The following is a 7,267-nucleotide window of genomic DNA, read 5'->3' on the forward strand; positions in this document are numbered from 1 at the left end:
CTCGTTTGTCCTCACAGTGCCATCAATGATGTCTTGTGGTCCAAAGGCAATAGCATGAAGTTTCATTGTGTTTCTAACTGGCTTTATTTCAATTTCAGCAAACATGGTCTGCTTCTTCTCGCACTCTTTCTTGTCCACAAACAGGAACTTAACATCTTTCATAGATGACTTGCAAGCCCAAGCATAGAAGTCTTCGGCATTCTGAATAACTGAGTTACCTTGTCTTGATGCTTCATCGGCCATACGTTTGGTAGTTCCGCCCAGACCATCACATGCGCTTTTGCCGTGACCGGCCTCAAAATAATTCCATTGGGCTTCACATCCAAATAACTGCTGGTGCTCTGCAAGTGTGTAGAACATGAACCTATTTCTGTATTGACTAGAGGGACTGTCTGTCCAATAATGAACCCTTTTTAGAGACGGATTTAGGTTTCTCATTTCTGTAAAGAGTGCGTCAATAAACGCAGCTACTGTGCTTGCTGAGTGCACCAAAGTATTTGAGACGACAACATAACTCTTGTGCTTTAATTCATTGTCTTCTCTAAAGTACACAACAATCGGGTGCAATGTTACTGATGTGAGGCTCCAATATGCAGTCTGTACTTCATCTAAAGCCCGGCATGTATAATTCTCCGCAAAGTCCATTTGTACTATTACATGATCTTTTGGAAGAGTTTCTTTATTAACTTTAAGCTGCCTATATTGGGCGCGTAGTCTAGAAACATGCTCAGAAAACTCGGCAACTTCTTTCTTGATCATTTTACAGAAATCATCACGGCTAACTTCACTTTCTATGACCATTGTTTTCTTCATTTTATTCTCAAGTTCAACCTTTTTCCACATACGGTATGTTACAGTATTTACATCACTTGGTACTTGATCCAAGAGCTGCTGGATGTCTTCTGTGTGTTCACAAATGTTTTCTGGGTTCTCACTTATCCTCACACCAACCTTTCTCATTGCCTGTACCTTCATTGCCATGTTTTGGTGCTTAAGACATTGACACGCATTTCTGGATATGAATCTTGCTAGAAGGATGTGCTTGGGTCGAAGACGACAGAATGTTGAAAAAGACATTTTCAATTCTGGGTTTTCAGCATTAAATTTTTGCCACAGATTTTTCAAGTAGTCGGTCAACACTTTTGTCTGATGCCCTTTCTTGTTATCAGCTTTACCGGGCTGTATTCTGCAGTTGTCCTCTCTGCTTAGAAATTCTATCACCTTCTTGGCATGCTCTTTTGATAAACTTTTCCTTTGCTCTATTTTATATTTTAGACATTTTGATTTGCATTTGAGCAATGCTCGATGTGATAAGCCTGTTTCAGCACTGATGGCTTTCATACACTTGTATTTTCTTGAAATCCGACCAGCCACAATATTGTGTAATATTGATCGTTTCTTTCTAGAACTAGTCTCTTTCGTTTTCTTCACTTCGGCAAGTAACACATTTGTCAACAACAATTTCTTCGCCACTGTTTTTTTTTTCGGCGAGGGGTCAAATTTAGTTGTTCTACTTCATGGCTCGTTTTACTTCTAGGTGTTGTTGCCTGATTTTCGATCTGTGATGGTGTATCAAGGCTCTTTGATCTTGTTTCAAATTTCTTTCTCAATCTCTCAAGCTGCTTGGACTTTGTCTTCAGCTTTCTTTCGAGCTCATTTTTCTTTCTTTCTAACACATTAATTGACTTATGTGCTCGTGCTAAGGCGCGTGCTTGTTTTCGTTTGCCCCCTTTGGCTCTAGACAGTACATTTATTGCAGGTAATCTTACTATCATTGGTTCACTTTGGCGCGATGTTGAGGGATATCCACTACCATATCCACTATCACTTGGCCCATCATCAATTGATTCTCTAACTCTGAGTCTTTCTAGTCTCTCACGAGCTCTTGCTCTTGAGCGCCTGTTCTTTATTTTCATTTTCTCATTTCTCTCTTTACGCTTCTTATTGCTCAGTTCTTTTGCTGGAATGTAGTATTTTCTGACTCTTTCACGCTCTTTCTGCATATATTCTTCTCCAAGTTTCGCTTTCTTTCGATCTCTGTACTCTTTCTGGATTTGTGCCCTTGATTTCCCCATCTGCAATTGAAGAAAGAAGCGTCACGTTAGTATGATTTCTACGTTACCAGTTTGAACAGCTATATATTTTACAGCCAAATTGCAGACTAGCTCGAGATATGGTTTACAATCCATTTCTAATATCAAAGTTTTTAGAATGCTATTAGAACTGCACGGAACAAACTTATTATAGAGTTATAGTGTCATTTTGGAGTAATCCGTTTCCATCGTTCTTTATGGCGCTTATTTCATACCCTACATTTTTAATACTATCTGTATGTGTACTATGTATGTCTCAAATTACAGAGAACATATATATTTTCGTATTGTATTAGAATACAGGATACTTACTGGCATATGGAACACTTAAATGCGAAACAAACCTGATGATACCTACGTTACATATATGTAACGTAGGTATCGCGTAATTGTCCGCCATCCAGTAAGCTTACTATTGCATTGTCCTAATCAGTTTAGTGTTTTTATCATAAAATAACAATTTATCTCTGTATCCTATTGAGATATATTAGATTTCGATAATAAATAGAAAATCTTACCTCCAAGTTTCCAAGACTGGTCCAAAATAAAAGTCAAGTCTAACTTTTTCCGTGTAGTTAAATCTCTATCTTTGCAATTTCAAATATGGCTGACAAGACCTTGCTGACGTCATGAAAAACATTACGTCAGAATAATCTGAACCTTTCGTACACACTCTTTTTCGTAACAAGTGTATTTACTAGTAACGTAGGCATCAGTAACGTAAGTATTTTCTATGCGATATATTATGCTATATACTGTAAGTAAAAATGCAAATCTTAATTTATGGGTTGCAAATGGTTAAGGGCTTAATCGACGTAAATGTGGTACATATATACCTTTCATGTTGCATTTTTTATGTTCAAAGTACCTTGTAACGTTAGTATCGAGTAAATTTATAACTTTATGACCAGTATAACTCAGACAGACATCCATTTAAAAGTATTCAAGACAACAGCTTAAAAGTACATATCTTTTCTCAAAGAGTCAGTTGACACTTTTTAAAACGAAATTCTGTATGTCTTACCGTGAATATTAACATTTAATCCAAATCTGAAGAAGGTTATAACGTAGGCACGCTGATTTCGGCGACAAAAGTCAAACGTAGTGTATAAGTGATTTTCGTTTCCTTAAAGGGGTAACCTGTCGTTAAAAATACATTACTATTTACATCCCTTAGAATTGTAAAAAGAAAAATTGCTATTCCCTAAATTTCAATCGCACGTGAAGAATAGAAACGTATGGACCCGAATAGCGACAGGTAACGTAGATATTATTTCATGTATTTCATATCAAGCTACTGATACAAATACATACTAGATATGACAAAATGTATGCTACTTTTACAAGCCGACTTTAGACAAACGTTTAAGCCATTAAAACCCACTCTGCCTCCGTTTGATATATGAATAATTCCATTGCGACATGGACAGGTCTAATAGGTTCCTGATTGCTGAGAATAAGCGTCGTACCTACAGAAATACACAGATCAAGATTTTCTTTCTCCTCATATGTATTAGGCTTTGTTATATGTTACCATAATATTCATTTCAAAAGCATCACAATGTTCATCAACTCACTGGCCACGTGACCGCCATCATCACCATCAGCATTACCAACATCGTCATCGTTATTATTATTATCATTATTATTATTATTATTATTATTATTATTATTATTATTATTATATGGCGTAAATTAAGAATATTTGTAAACAGAAATTCTACGGTGATACACGGAACCAATAATTTAAATGCATGGGACGCGGCAGCATGCAGTAGGTCTGGTTAAAAAATGATTAAAGGAAAAATGCATCTGTCGTCCTCCTATATGTGATAGCTTACAAGTAACGTAAGTTAAACTTCTTAAAAGTAACTGCCACGGATCGTCAATCAAGATGAGAAATTTGATGTAATAATTTAAATAAAGTTATTAATAAACCTACACTGTATATTCATCGTGCCAGCTGTTAAACTGTGGTATCTTTATAACTTCCATTTTTGTCACCGCAGATCTTCCATCAGTTTCTTATAATGACACCATGGCGACGATGTAGCGACGTCATCGTCGTCAGTAACGTCAGTGACTCCATCCTGTTTTAAAGTCGCGGTGTCGGCAACACGGCTATTCTTTTACAATATTAACATTAATTATTGTTGTGCTCTCATTCATTTTTATACCATGTTGAGTTTCTTTTAAGTTATGAATCTATTGAAGAACGAAGTCACCGCCTTCTTGCAGTTACCGTAACTACAGTAACGTCACGTCACACTACATAGTTTCTCACAGACAACGTCCAGTATCATGCATGTTTCTCATTATGACAACACGACGGTATTTATATATGAATGAGCTGTGCTCTGGCTTTGAGTAATTCTTATTAAATATATAAAATGCAGAACATAACAGATGTTTTATTTCAAGTGTTAGGCATCGGGTTTAAATATATATTTACAGCAGTGAAAAGAAAAATAAGGTTATTATAATAGAAGCTTGATTCGGCTCGAGTGGATTTTGCCAAATTGCGCGTCTCGTGTGATCCGACCTGGCAAAATCCACGAGAGCCTAATACAAAATCCCAGATATAGCTACTGTTATAATGACCCTTTTATTATATACCTCCACCATTTTTTTTGTTATTGCACGAAATTTTTAATGTTTATCGATGTTAAGATAGAACAAAGTATAGTTTTGGTGTGTGCTGTTTATAGAACTGCGTCAAGTTATTCATATTAGGCAACATACAATACAAAAGGTACAATACTGATTTTTTCTGCCTATTTACTTGTTGAATACAAGCCGTATTTTTGACAGCACTTATACAGGTATATAATAAAAAGTATGTATTGACTACAGTATCCAGTTCAAGAAGTTGTAAGGTGACGCCTGTCAGTGACTATTTCATGTACTTTTAAAAATATTAAGTGCCGCGAGGCAGTCGTGAAGCGTGTCTCAGAACGGCGCAATTGTCCAGTGGGAACACCGAGTACGAAACCAGTGGTCGTGAGTTCGAAACCAACATTCCTCTAACTAAAACTTACTAACATTGGAATTAGAGACAAATCAAATAAAATCAAATTAATCTTTATTTATTTTCGGTAAAAATAAAACAGTACAAACATAAACTATGTATAGGTTTCGACCGACCCGGCGTGTATGGCTGCTTTACATCTGGCACGCGAAGAACCAGGGAATCTGCTAGAAATGGAGCGTCTTCTGTACCTTGCACTATTCTCCAACAATCTTAGGGAGGATTCGCTTACCTGGGTTACCAATAGTGACTATAGATGTGCTTACAAACGAACAAATAAAAAGTCTCGCTGTGTGTTATGTTTTCTGGTCAGTTCGGGTCACTGACTCCATTCAATATATCTGTGTAAGGCATGTGCTAGGCGCATGTGCGGAGTTCCATATTTTTTTACCTTTATTTATATTTTATTTTCATTACCCGCCGTGGAGAGAGATTTTCTGTCGTTAATAATGTTCATAGAAAATATGTCATCGACTTCATTAAAGTTTTAGCAAATAAATATCGACGATATTTGTTTTTGTTTCAGTGTAAGATCGAAATATCTTTTATCGACAATATTTTCCAGAGTGAAGATGTAAGAGCTGATGTGCGCGAGACTCGGAATTTGATCTTACACTGAAAACAAACAGATTTTATTCTTAGTCATGTTTTAACTATTTTTCTCTCCAATTTGTATTTTTTTTTTTTTACCAGTGAAAAATATTTTTCAATATTCTTTCTCCATGAAATAATCAAATGGAGATCAATCTAATGTTCTAACAATTCACTGAAAAAAAAAAACCTTTTAAAATCTGTCTTACATCAGTAGCTTTTTTACTGGAATAAGTTTTACGTATAAAAATGTGAACAAGTTATTATAATTTCATATGATGTAAAAAAAGTTCTGAATACTGTTTGTATATGGCCAAGGACGTGAATTATGCTGACTGCTTAAAAGGCAACTGAAGCGGATTTAATTATTTGTTACTAGACAGACAGACAGACAGACAAGTAACTTTATTTTCACCCAAAGTAGTATACAAATACCATATGAGGATATGCAAGTATGTTTGAATAAAGCCAAATGTAGTTCCGGCAGGAATCAGCAAAAGAGAGTACAATCAGCTGTTAACTTGATGTCCAGTTTAAAGAAGACACGTGTCGATAATTACTCAATCAGAAATGATTGACACGTGCTTTAAAGAAGGTTACACATGAAATACTTATTGTAATTGTTGAGCAATTAATTAAAGCCGACAATTTAAGTCATTAAACTTTGCTTTCAAAATTCATGCTGCTTGACATGTGTTTTACGATAACTACAAGTTTCAAGTTTTAGTTTTAGATAATTACAAATTAGTAAACGATTGTTTAATTGAGTAATAAATGTTTACCTTTAATTACATACATCCTTGAGTAATTAAGAGCACGTGTAAAGATATGGCGCTTATTAGCACGTGAAAAGTACAAACTGACTATAAATACTCGAATTATTTGAACGGATACCTCAAACTCGATTTTTGTCGACTGAAGACACGTTTTAAATAAATATCAAGGGTGAAACTTATACGAATGAAAGTCGGATCTAGTGAATAGCTTTTAAACAGGTTGTAAAAAAATATCTCAGGAATATGGTTGGCACAAGAAATTCTTCGGTAGATCCCTCGTCGTACATCAGAAAGGTAAGTAATAACTACAATAAGTAATGATGTAAGAAATCATTCTGATTATTGATATAACTAGAAGTGTTTTAATATTACCATTTAAAAAGCCAGTAAGAATTCTTTATGTGATTGTTTTAACATTTTCTGTGTTTTGTTGTTCTGTGTCGGGGAGGTGCGGGGTGAGGGTGGAGAGAGCGGGGTTCCTCACTTATATTTTGAAATTTGAACATATTCCAGTTTCGTACTTTTGACACCGTAACAATTTACATCTTTAGGTTATATAGAAAAGAGTGTAAATCTAGATTATATATTGAGATGCCGCATCTCAATATATATTATATATTGAAGGCATGCCGCATCATGCGGCATGCCTTCAAGCAAAAATATCCATTTAAAAAACGGCAGATGGTGACATGTACTAAACATCAAAATAACTTATGTAGTATCTGTATGTATATGTATGGTTTTTAATACAGATATGATGTAAAATATAGCTAAATTTC

Source organism: Mercenaria mercenaria, chromosome 14 (assembly GCF_021730395.1).
Source record: "Mercenaria mercenaria strain notata chromosome 14, MADL_Memer_1, whole genome shotgun sequence".
NCBI lineage: Eukaryota > Metazoa > Mollusca > Bivalvia > Venerida > Veneridae > Mercenaria > Mercenaria mercenaria.